This window comes from Eriocheir sinensis, chromosome 27, assembly GCF_024679095.1.
Source record: "Eriocheir sinensis breed Jianghai 21 chromosome 27, ASM2467909v1, whole genome shotgun sequence".
Lineage (NCBI taxonomy): Eukaryota > Metazoa > Arthropoda > Malacostraca > Decapoda > Varunidae > Eriocheir > Eriocheir sinensis.
In genome coordinates this window covers 17,071,413-17,084,366 of record NC_066535.1, presented here as the reverse complement: position 1 = coordinate 17,084,366, position 12,954 = coordinate 17,071,413, and the positions used below count along the sequence as shown (strand labels likewise).

The following is a 12,954-nucleotide window of genomic DNA, read 5'->3' as shown; positions in this document are numbered from 1 at the left end:
TAACCTTTTCCCCGGCCTTCAACACCCTTTTCTACCCAGCTCTCCAACGCTACGCACCGCCCTTTACCTCTACCCTCTGCCTGCCCATGCCGACTTCCTATTCACAATGCTCCGCGGCCCGCCAAACGACGAAAGCCAGTGTCTCCGAAAGCTTGACCAGATGGCTCGGTCTGGCCCACCCTAGGATGCAAAACGGCAGGGTGTATAGTAGTAATATCAACAGCTGGTGGAGCTATAAAACAAGCTACTAAAACTACTACTACTACTACTACTACTACTTCTACAGCCACAATATGAACAGCAGCCACAACAACGATAAGAACAATAACAACAAAGAGAACAACCGCAACAATAGGACGAAGAACAAAAGAAACAATGATGGTAACAAGAAACATGCATTCCATCACCGTCCCCGCCACTGTAATCACGACAAACGCAACAATAGCGCTTTAGACAGGAAAGAGGAGTTAATATTAATATGTATAATTCTCTCTCTCTCTCTCTCTCTCTCTCTCTCTCTCTCTCTCTCTCTCTCTCTCTCTCTCTCTCTCTCTCTCTTAACATGCTCGGCGTTCTTTAAATAATTACTTGTTTTTTAATTCTCCCTCGAGGGCCATTCCATATTCCCAGGTCTTGTTTTGAGTTCTAATATTTCATGTGTGAGTGTGCGTATATGTATCACTCTCTCTCTCTCTCTCTCTCTCTCTCTCTCTCTCTCTCTCTCTCTCTCTCTCTCTCTCTCTCTCTCTGTGGGACACCCCGGAATGGATACAGAAGAGTAGTAGAAAGAGGGAGCAGGCGCGGAGAAGCCAAAGAACCAACCCAAGTGGAAAGTGGAGACAGAAGTGGGCAGGGAGAGGAGCGAGAGAGGCTGAGGGAGGGGAAAAAGAGAGCAGACCATGAGGGTGACTATATAGAGAAGAGAGAGGGAGGCAGAGGAGTGAGAGAGGAAGAGAGAGGGAGAGGCAGAGGAGAGTGAGAGAGAGGAATGGAGAGAGGTTTGACTATGTACCGTGAGAGAGAAGAGGGAGAGTCAGAAGAGAGTGAGGGAGAGGAATGGAGAGAGAGAGGATTGGTCACGAGAGTCAGCTGATGGATGCGTATTGACAGCTGGACCTGGGCGAGAGAGAGAGAGAGAGAGAGAGAGAGAAACGATATATACCTCCAGGGTGATTGGGTGAAGATATATGCGGGTGGCGATTACAAAAAAATAACTGACGGGGCCGCAAAGTGACTGCATAAAACATTGCCCGGGCGGCGGAGGTAAACATTCATTTGCGTTCCCTCCCATAACACCGCGCCGTAAAAGGAGAGGCAGGAGCACTGGCGAGAGAAGAAACCACACTCTGCAAAAATGAACACTGGCTAACTCCCGGACCGACTGACTGACTAACTGGCTGACTGACTGACTGGCTCGTTAGCGTAGTACTGGACGGCGAATGGCTGCATGGGAAGGAAATCTTGCCAGTTAAGGAGGGTGACTGGTTGACTGACTGACAGACTGGTGGCTTGTTAGCGGTGGATGGTGAAGGCGTATACCGAGAGACTCCTGGCTGGATAAGAGTAGAGAGTTTTACCTGGGAAGAACGTACGCACCTGTATTTTAATTAGTGGGAGGAAGAGGTAAGGACTTTAATTGCAGTGGGTTCCTCCTGATGCTGAAGGGGCGTGATATATGAGTGTGTGTGTGTGTGTGTGTGTGTGTGTGTGTGTGTGTGTGTGTGTGTGTGCATTATGGGGACATCGTAAGAGAGGAGAGAAGAGGAGAGAGAGAGTACTTTAAGGTCAGGGGTTATTCCAGGGCGTTAGTGTTGATTAGTGAGCCACTTGGAAACGCTGAGCACCGCCGGCGGACCACAGCACATCAAGATAAATTATACAGCGCGTCCGTGTTACCGTTGACGATAGCATCTAGACAGCCGGGATAGCTACTGGGTACGAGTTATCTCCCTCTCTTTCTCTCTCTTCATTTATGTGCCACTTTATCCTCTCTCTCTCTCTCTCTCTCTCTCTCTCTCTCTCCTTACTTCCCACTCCTTGCCCAATCCTCTCAATACCACTTACTACCACTACTAACACAACATTCCCTCTCTTAATATAACTTAGCCGATTACAGTATCAAATTTATGGTTGAGCACTAGACTACATGGAGATTTGCGCTCTCTCTCTCTCTCTCTCTCTCTCTCTCTCTCTCTCTCTCTCTCTCTCTCTCTCTCTCGTGTACAGCGGACGTTTTTCTCTTATTAGTGTGTGTGGATTGGTGTTCTTGCATCCGTGGGAACGAGGAGGAAGGTAAAAACGGAGAGAAAGAGAGAGAGAGAGAGAGAGGGAGAGAGAGAGGGAGAGGGACAGATTCTCCTCTTCCTCCGTCAGTTCTAATTTTCTCCGCTTCTCCGTTTTTTTGGACCAAACTGAGGAAATCTGAAAGGCAAAGATAGCAAAGAAGATAGGGACCAACGAAGGGGTGGCACACACACACACACACACACACACACACACACACACACACACACACACACACACACACAGGCATGGCAGTGTTTTATGAGTGTGATCGCCCACCGTGACTGCCGTTTATGGGGTAAATTTATGGCTTCTGACGCTCGTGGACTCCCCTTCCCCCCTCCTTTTTCTACCCTCTCCGTTCCCTCCTTTTCTCCCTCTCCCTCCCTTCCTTCCTTCGTCCCTTCACTTCTTCCAGTCTCTCTATCATGGGCTTCTCCCTTTTCTGCCTTCCTTATCATAGACTCCCCCTTCCCCTTTCTCCCTCTCCGTCCCCTCCTTTTCTCCCTCTTCTTCCCTTCCTTCCTCCCTTCACTTCTTTCAGCCTCTCTATCATGGGCTCCTTCCCCTCTTCTTTCCTTATCATAGACTCCCACTTCCCCTTTCTCCCTCTCATTCTCTCCTTTTCTTCTTTTCCCTCCGTCCCTTCCTTCCTTCACTTCTCCCAGTCTCTCATCATGTCCCCCTCTTCCCTCCTTATCATGGACTGTCCCTACCCCATTACCTCTCTATCTTCTCCTTACTCTTCCTCCCTCCTTCTCTTATCCTCACCTTCCTTCTTATTTTCGACTCATCCCCTTTTCATCATGTCTCCTTCCCTCCCTGTCCCCTCTCCCTCTTCATCCTTGACTAACCTTCCCTTACTCGTACTTTCTCTTCTCCCTTCTCCCTCTCATCATCCCTCCCTCCTTCCCACCCTGCCTCTCTATCGTGGTCTCTCCCCTCTCTCCTTCCTTCGCTCTCCCTTCCCCTTCCCTCCCTCTCTCCCTTTCTCTCTCCTTATCGTGGACTCCTCCCCTCATCCTCCTTTTCCCTTTCCTCCCCTTTCGCCATTCTACCATATCATTTACTCCTCATTTACTCCCCATCCGTCAACTTCATCGTCAACTTTATATCCCCATCCATTTCTCTCTCTCTCTTTCCCCTATCCGACAACTCACGGCTCCTTTACCTCCCCATCCTACCACATCCCGTTTTCCTATTCCTTTGCAACTTTCCAACACCAGTAAATCACCTCAGCTTCTCTTTCTCACCCTAACATGTTTCTTAATGGTCCCTCTAAGCGAAGAAAATCAGTAAAAATCATCACTCACACAAACCATTTCATAATACATATCAAAGCATTTGTGATCAGTTTATGCATCATCTATTTTGGGGGATTTATATCATGGCACAAATTTTGCCCGTCGCTGCTACACGGTACAGCCACAAATTTGGCTCGTCGCTGCTACCGGGCTAAACTCTCCTCCGGTCTAGCACTCCTCAGCCTTTTTTTATGTATCTCTGCTCCACGTTCTTCAGCTCTCCTCCTACCTCACTTATGCATCCGTGTATCCAAGGGAGGAGGTAGGAGGAAGAGGTAGAGAAGGGAAGGGAAGGAAACGGGGGAGAAGGGGAAGAGAGAGATGATTTTATTAGCTCTACTTGTAACCTTACTTTCTCCTAATTCGGCCTTTTCCTCCTTGACAAAACCTTCTTCTGATTCAGTACTTATTAAACCCTTCTGTCAGTATACCTACCCCTGACCAAACCACTTTCCTTTCCAACCACTTACTGTATTTTCCTTTTTCTCTAATTCAACCGATCCCTCTTTCAACCTTATCTACCCCTTTAGTACTGTGGTCTTCTTCAATCCCTTGCTATCCCTTCCATCACATTGAAAAATAGATTAGTTAAGTTCATGGATAGCGATGCCTCTTGCAGACTCCTTACGTTCTTTTGTTATGTTCTTCTACTTCACTTCTTCCCATTGTAATTTTCATCTCTCTCTCTCTCTCTCTCTCTCTCTCTCTCTCTCTCTCTCTCTCTCTCTCTCTCTCTCTCTCTCTCTCTCTCTCTCTCTCTCTCTCTCTCTCTCTCTCTCTCTCTCTCTCTCTCTCTCTCTCTCTCTCTAATCTTCCTCCTGACACACATAAAAAAAACATTACACCATCAGTCCCTCACTCAAGCTTTTCCTCCTCTGATGCAAGCTGTTAATGCAATGCACTTTATTTCACCTAATGGTACAGCACGGCGAAGATGATGACGTCCGGTTAAAAAAGAAAAAAACAACCGTGTGCAGCAAGAGATAATGGCGTTGGGAGCATTAGGAGGATTTCACAGAATCGAATCACAATGTTTGCATCACAATCAGACCTCACGACCTAGTTACGAGCTAAATGGTTAATAAAATACCCATGTAGACATCCGCTTGTGATTATATTGTTGCTTGTCACGTGACCGGTATTACCAAAATACCAACGCAACAATAATTTTACTGCCTCTACTATTACTACTACTACTACTACCACTGCTGCTACTACTACTACTACCACTACTACTACTGCCACTACTACAAGTAAAAGTAAAAGTATAAATGACAATAATAAGAGGAGCTCAGAATATACCACACCGAAATTATGCAAACATGAACTCGCAGCATTCACACGAAAAAAAAGTAAAAAGTGAACATTACTGAGGAGGTGAGGAGAAGAGTGTGTCGGGGGCATGCATGTGACACACCATCACCACCACCACCTCCACCAGCACCGCCGCCCCCCTCCCCCGCCACCACCACCGCATGACGGAGTGCAAAGTGTTCCCGCTGATGAACTGCGCTTCATCAGACGGTCCCAAATTGGTGAGCCGGCCCAGCCTCTCCCCTCCTACCCCCTCCCCTCCCCACGCCCATCATCCACCAATACCCCCCCCCCCCCCAGCATAGGAGGCCCGGGCAGCAGGGTGGGAAGGTCGCAGGGTGTTAAGTGCATTTTTTTTTGTTTTCAAGGCTGAGTGCGCCGCCGCTGATTCAGGAAACATTACTCACAATATCTGTATCGCGGACGTCGCCACCCTCACCGGCCCCACTTCGAGCCCCGTCATAATGCTGTCACTGTCACTGCGAGTATTTAACATCACTGGCGCCGCTCCTTTCACTGTATAAGCACCAGCATCCTCATATCGACGTGGACAGGATCTATCTTGGTCATGCACCTTTGTATTGTTGTGGAATCATTCAGATGAGGTTTACTTTTTCTTCTACTACTACTCTCTCTCTCTCTCCCCTTAACACAACAGCTCGCTCACCCATACTGCAGCCACACCCGCATACCAACACGCACCCCCCCTTCCCCACACACCCACAGACACCCCCTTCCCCCCACACACAAAGAACTTCCCCCCTTCCCCGACTCACACACAGACACACACACACATACATGCTAACAGCTATCAACATTCTACCCCGGTGAGAGCGAGAAAAGGGGACCAATAAGACCAATAAAATCGTTCTCCTCACGCCTTCAACACATAAACAAAGGAAGCAAAAAAATAAAGTACACGGACTCACTCTTGAAGGTCAGACGAGATGGGAAAATAACTTGAGTAAACATTAAAACAGAGAGAGAGAGAGAGAGAGAGAGAGAGAGAGAGAGAGAGAGAATTGCTGTGAGTGTTGTTAAGGGAGACACATAAATATCGTGGCCCCATATAAAGGGTTTTAGTGGGCCGTCCAAACATCCAGGCGCCGAACCGTACCGCACGCCCTGGCCACCACCTTGGCTGCCACACCTGGGCGGGGGTTACCTGGCGGGGCTGAGGATACGTGAGGAGGAGGTGAAGGAGGACTCTGAGAGGGAAGCAAAAAAGAGAACGAAGGAGGTTAAGGGGTGAGGAAGGAAGTATGAGAAGGATTTACACTTGAAAACAGAGGAGAGGAAGGGGGCATAGAGATTAAGTGAGAGGAGGAAAGAGGAGCACTTGGAGTAGGAAAGGCAGAAGAGGAAGGAATAAGAGGAGAGTGGAGAGGAAGAAAGGAGACGAGAGAATGAGAGAAGGACACAGCAGCAAGAAGTAAAGAAGATGGAAGGGAAGACGAGCTTTTGGAGGAGGAAACAGAGGAAAGGATGTGATAATAGAAAAGTGGAGGGGCACTAGAGAGAAGGAGGAATTGGAAGTATGAAGTAAACGAAGAAAAAAGGGGAAGGAGAAGGTGAAAAAAGAGGACATAGTGAAAAAGGAGAAACTAAGGGAAGGGGTAGGAGGAGGAGGTAAAGAAGGGAAGGGAAGGAAAGGAGAAGAGGAAGAGAGATAAAAGATAATCACTCAACTTGTAACCTTACTTTCTCTAATTAGCTGGGATAGTGGTGGCGGCCAGTGTGTGTGTGTGTGTGTGTGTGTGTGTGTGTGTCAGTGTAATTTCAACCCGACTAAGTAATTGTTTAACTTGGATGGAAATAAATAAACAACACGGCCGGCCAAGTTCACACAGGCGCCTCATGAATCACCTTCTTTCTCCGCCCAAGACCCTCCCGCGCGGCCGCCTGCCTCGCTCGCCCTCCCTCCGCTGGCTGGGTTTTTATCATCTTTCCCGATACATTCATTAAGGAGGAGCGAGGTGAAAAATCTTGACGCAGCTTTTACACTTTTGCGCCAACTTTCGCTGGAGTGGCTTTGGCGAGGATTTATGGAAGTGTTTAGCCTTAGCGTTGGACTTAACCCCCCTCCTCCTCAGTCCCGTTAAGACCCTCTAAGACCCTCCAAGACACCCCCTCCTCCGCCCCCTTTACTGTGGCCTCTGTGATGATAAGTTTCTTCTTCTGCAACTACTATATACTACTACTACTACTACTACTACTACTACTATTTCTAATGTTGCGATATATATTACCAATACCAAAATCATTATCACTGTCATTATAATTATTAGTATTATCAATATATTATCATCAGGAGCAATCATCTCAGCTAAAACCGGCTTGCACACACACACACACACACACACACACACACACACACACGATCACTCCCGCCAATAACTGTCAGTCCTGCAGTGTGTCGCTTGATTGGTTCTTACGCAGTCATTATTATACGCCTTCCCCTCTCTCTCTCTCTCTCTCTCTCTCTCTCTCTCTCTCTCTCTCTCTCTCTCTCTCTCTCTCTCTCTCTGATAAATTTCTTTCCGCCGTTATCAATCACCACAAAATCCCATCGTAATTCTTCTCTTCCTGTCCGTGATTACAATTTATCAACTCTATTGGTCCTTTGTCTTAGTACACTCCGTTCCGCTCGATGTCTGTTCCTCTTCTCTTGTTATTTATGCGTTTCCCTTTGTTTTTCGGCGGCGTGTTCTCGTTCCTCTTCGCTCTTTGTTTCGTTCGTGATCACTGTTTTTACTATTGGTTTTTATGAGCAATTATGTTTTTTCTCTATCTGTCAGTCTGTTTCCACCTCTCTCTCTCTCTCTCTCTCTCTCTCTCTCTCTCTCTCTCTCTCTCTCTCTCTCTCTCTCTCTCTCTCTCTCTCTGTCTGTCTGTCTGTCTATCTACCACAAACTGGTCTGTCTGTCTGTCTGTCTGTCTGTCTCTCTCTCTCTCTCTCTCTCTCTCTCTCTCTCTCTCTCTCTCTCTCTCTCTCTCTCTCTCTCTCTCTCTCTCTCTCTCTCTCTCTCTCTCTCTCTCTCTCCTGTTGTGTGTGCGTGCGTGCGTGTGTGTGTGTGTGTGTGTGTGTGTGTGCGCCCTTCACCCTACTCCTATATCAGATAACACTGCACATTTCTCTCTCCCTTCCTTCCTCTCTCTCCCTTCATCCCTTCTTTTTTTCCCTCCCTAGCTGTCATCGCGAATCATCCACTTATCTCCCTTATTTCCCTTCGCCTACGTTCCCTTCTTATCACATATATTCGCATATCTCATTAAATATTTATGCCTTCCTTCCCTTTCCTAGCAGGCGCCTCTCTTCCTCGATTTAACATATAATCATACTTAAATCTTCTTCTCTATGTTATTCGTATTCATTTGTTTCTTTAATATTTTTTTTCTTTTCCTTACTGCATTTACATTCCTCTACGATGGTGTTTCCCTTATCAAGATTCTCCCATATGCGTTTTTTGTCTTTTTTTGCATAACGCATTCTTAAATCCTCCCTCTGTTATCCGCATTCGTTTGTTTCATGGTTATTTCTTTTTTCTCTTTCACAGCTCGATTTATGGACATTCCTCTACTATGGTGTTTCCTTTGTCAAGAATCTCCTATATACTTTTTTTTTTCTCTTAAGCATAACGCATTCTTAAATCTATCCGTTATTCGCATTCCTTTGTTTCATGATTAATATTTTTTTTCTCTTCCTCAGCTGTACATTCCTCTATCATGGTGTTTCCCTTATCAAAAATCTCCCATATGCTTTTTCTCTCTTCTTAAGCTAAACGCATTCTTACTTCATTAGCATACAGATATCTAATTATGCTTTTACCCTTTCTCTTCCACCTGGCCTTGCTCACAGTTCCCCTCCCTTTCCCTTCCCTTTGATGTAGTATCTTTCTAAAACCTCCCCTTCATCCTTAGTTCAAATTCTTTTCTCTTGTTTGCATCCCTTAATTCTCTCCGTGTTTTCTTCTTAATCTAGCACAGCCTCAAGATCAGTTTGTTTCTTTACTCACTGTCTCTCTTCCTCGTTCCTTAATTCCCTTCCCTTTCCTTTCCTTACCTTACCTTACCTTACCTTACCTTACCTTACCTGCCCTGCCCTGCTCTTTTCTCTTCTCTTCTCTTCTCTTCTCCTCTCTCTCTCATACCTACCACGCTTACTCCCTTTCTATCCTCTATGCTCCCATCTTCCCTATACCCTTGTCCATCCACCCCACATTACCGCCCCAAGCCACGCCTCCTCCTCCTCCTCCTCCTCCTGTGCCTGGCTACCGTAACACCAACTATACGATTTCCCGAGGCCCAAATTTGTCTCGTAATGGGTGCGCGTGTGATGAAGTGAGCGATCCTGTTTGGAGAAGACGGATGGCAGGTGTAGGGGAGATGAACGCCCCGGGGAAAAATTGGTATCCCTATTTATCATATATATTTTTTTAGGGGGAGGGGGATAGGAATGATGATAGGAGTGATGAGATTTACGCCGATGAAGGTGAACGGTCTCGAGTTATGACTGTTATTAATATCTTACACGTTTTTATTACCGTGTTTTTGCTTGTGTATGGCGCGGCGTGATGGCTGGCTTGCGTTCTTCATTTTTCTTGCATCTTCAGACGGGAAAGTACAGAGACGAGGCAACATACGACTACCGCTGTTACTGTTATTAATTTCTCACAAGGTTTTACTAGGGATGTTTTTTTTTTGTTTTTTTCTAGTGTAAGGCGCGGCGTGATGGCTGGCTTGCGTTCTTCATTATTCTTGCATCTTCAGACGGGAAAGTACAGAGACGAAGGAACATACGACTACCGCTGTTACTGTTATTAATATCTCACAAGGTTTTACTAGGGATGTTTTTTTTCTAGTATATGGCGCGGCTTGCATTTTCCAATACTCTTGCATCCTCTGACGGAGATTCTTGATGCGTGGGTAACGGGAAAGTACAGAGACGAGGGAATATATGACTACTACAGCAGATGGGTGGATGGGTGCTTCCCGCTACTGTATGAAAAGCTGCAGGGAGCCATCAATAAGCGAACGGCCGATTATGGTAGGGAATAGGAAGCTTTATGACAACGCTTCACTATAGCTATTACTGCCTGGAAAAGACTACTACCACCACCACCACCACCACTGCACATTCGTCATCCCTGCCTCCACAATCTTCAAGATATATACATACTTATTTGCCACAATCAACAATCATCCCTTTGAGCATAAAATAAGAGAGAGAGAGAGAGAGAGAGAGAGACTGGCACCTCCGCTTCTATCAACATCAACATCAGCAACAGTAACAGTAAACCCCATCTGGTGCTTCCTGCAATATACTATACAGCATCTGCAACACTAGCAAGCACATCATTTACTGCATTTCCACAACCGCAGAAAACTCGGACATCACATAAGTAATACCAGCCGCTACCACCACCATCACTACCAACACCACCACTACCATCACTACCACCACCACCGCAATATAACTAGATCAGCAGAAAGAGAAACCCACTCCCGCCCCTCATCTCGGTGCCTGCTCTCCCCCGCCGCCGCTCCCTCCCTCCGATGCTTGCCGAGTGCTGTTCCTTGTAGCTACGGGACGGACACGCTTCCTTATTATCTCCCATCGGTAAAGCCGCCGCGCAGGCCTCATAATCTCCCATCTCCAGCCCCCCGCCATGACCTCACGCTGTCCCTCTCTCGTCCCTCATTCTCGCCTTCCTGACCTCTGCCTCCTCCTCTAAGCCTCCGATGTAAAGATATTAAAGGTTGATAGTAACTCGTCCTCCTTTTTTTCCTCCTTGCTGGGTTTCTTTTCTCTCTCTCCCACTGCATTCTGAGCCTTACTTTCCTTCTACTATTCCTCGCCATGCCGTTCATCATGCTTCCCGGTTTTCTCTCCCTTGTTTTTCTTTCTTCTGCTGCTGTTAATGCCTTCTCTCTCCTCCTCCTCCTCCGCCTCCTCTATCTTCTCCTCTCTCTCCACTGCCTCCTCCTCCTCCTCCATCATCCCGCCCAACAGTGGCTTATGAGATAAAAAAAGCTGACAGTAAAACTTAAGTGATGGGCGTACCACATGAGGGCGAGGCGGGGCGTGGGGTGGCGGGGGGCGCTAAGCCGGCCCGGTCCTCCTCAAGCAGTCGGGGCCACAATCCGGCTTCCTGAGTGATAGCAAGCGGGTGGTGGCGTGTCTGGCCAGTCCATAATGTCTGCGCAGAGAGCAAAACCTTGTAGCCATCCGTCAGCCTCGGACAGACTGCGGCGGCGATGGAAGAGGCGGAGAAGGTGAAGGAGGAGAGAGAAAAAGCGGCAAGGGTGCATTTACAGCTGGTCGTTATCTGTTCCCCGCGGCTCCGTGCGGCGTGAGGCAAACACTATCTGTCAGTCAATTGAGTCTGTCAAAGCTGATGTCCGGCGCCTGTGCAGCGGAGGGAGACGAAGGGTTATGTATCACCTTTCATTTCTTTCCTTCCTCCCTTCTTTCCTCCCTCCCTCCCTTTATCCCAACCTTTCTTTCTCCGTCTCGCTTTATCATCCTCTCTCCCGCGCCTCACATTTCTATTCTTGTGATTTTTTTTTATACCTATCTCTTCTAAAGGAACAAACAACAACGGGTCGTGTACTCACCTGAGACGCTGCGCCGCGGCGTGTAAGGTCAGGCGCCGTCACATCTGCAATCAGAACAAGAGGCTCACTTGATGACTTGCTAATTAGTACAAGCACGCAATAATCATCCGGCTGAATCAGGGCCTATTAGACCGGTTGTTCGGCCCTTTACTCGCTGTCTTAAAGATATACGCTGCGGATAAACACGAGAGAGAGAGAGAGAGAGAGAGAGAGAGAGAGAGAGAGAGAGATTGAAAGATAAAGAAACAGAAAGAAAGAAAGAGAGAGAGAGCGTAGAAAACACCCTCATTACCACCAGCCAGAGTGAAAGTAAGTAACGCTGATGTTGCAAATATAAAGTCACTCTCTGGGTGCTCTCTTAGCGGCTTCCCTTGTCTCCCCCACGCCGCCTTCCCCTAGAGCCAAGAGGTGTAAAATATGTCCCCTGATTACCTCCTACGTCCCCAATTTACCTCAAGTCCTCTCCCCACACTCCCTAATCCTGGCATCTCTCCTAGCGCCGGACGTCTATGGCCCAGAGCCCACCTGTAGTTTTCTCCTTAACTTGTCCCCTCTCTCCCCCTCCCTCTTTCTTACAGGTGACGGCAAAATTAGTTACCTCCGTGTATGCGTCGCCTCCCCGGCCATTCCGCAGCACCTCGCTATTAATCTTGCTCTCCACCGCGACACAAGTTAACGGCGACGGTCACCCGCACGCCTGCATCACTTCAACCCTTCCTCTTCCTCCCCTTCACCCTGGGAGCAACGGGTCAGTAGAGGCCAGCCACCTGCTCCTCCGTCAGGCTTCAGAACAGGCCTGGCCTACACCACCGGCCCCAGAGCCACACAGTTAGCTATAGAAGGCCACGCAGCACCTCCCTAAAGTGCAGCTCACCCAAGGCTGTGTTTGACTGCTAACTTATGGACGGTCTAACCTTGTTTGGTATAAATAGATAGATATAGATTGATAGAAACAAACATACATAGATAGATAAATATAGATAGATAGATAACTGTGTGAATGTTTGTGTACGTGTGTTAATTATTTGCACTTTTACAGGACTGAGCCAAACTCGAACGTCCTATTAATTAACTCACTTTATCACAAAAATCGTTTAAACCTTTGTAGAGTTTTGACACACCTGATTTGATTTGGCACAGCACTCCATCCCTCGTGTGTGTGTGTGTGTGTGTGTGTGTGTGTGTGTGTGTGTGTGTGTGTGTGTGTGTGTGTGTGTGTGTGGTACAGCCTCGCGGGATAAAAATTTGTGACATATCTCTGTTTGGACAATACTTTTATATTTTTACAGTATTCAAACAGATTGCGTACGGGCTAAACATCTGTGGAAAGGTCACGCACGCCAGGTGGATCAGCTTTCATCTAACTTATATTGAAAAATAGCGATGTTTAATACTAATGAACGGCAGAGAGAGAGAGAGAGAGAGAGAGAGAGAG

At 47.3% G+C, this 12,954-nt stretch overlaps 1 long non-coding RNA gene across 1 annotated transcript in view; it reads right to left on the bottom strand.

Moving 5' to 3' along the window:
- LOC127004209 (uncharacterized) overlaps positions 1-11,568 on the bottom strand; it is a 111,059-nt gene extending 99,491 nt beyond the window's left edge. Inside the window, exon 1 of the long non-coding RNA XR_007757687.1 lies at positions 11,520-11,568. This is a non-coding gene — a long non-coding RNA (uncharacterized LOC127004209). The remainder of the gene's footprint in view (positions 1-11,519) is intronic.
- Positions 11,569-12,954: the final 1,386 nt, after the last annotated feature.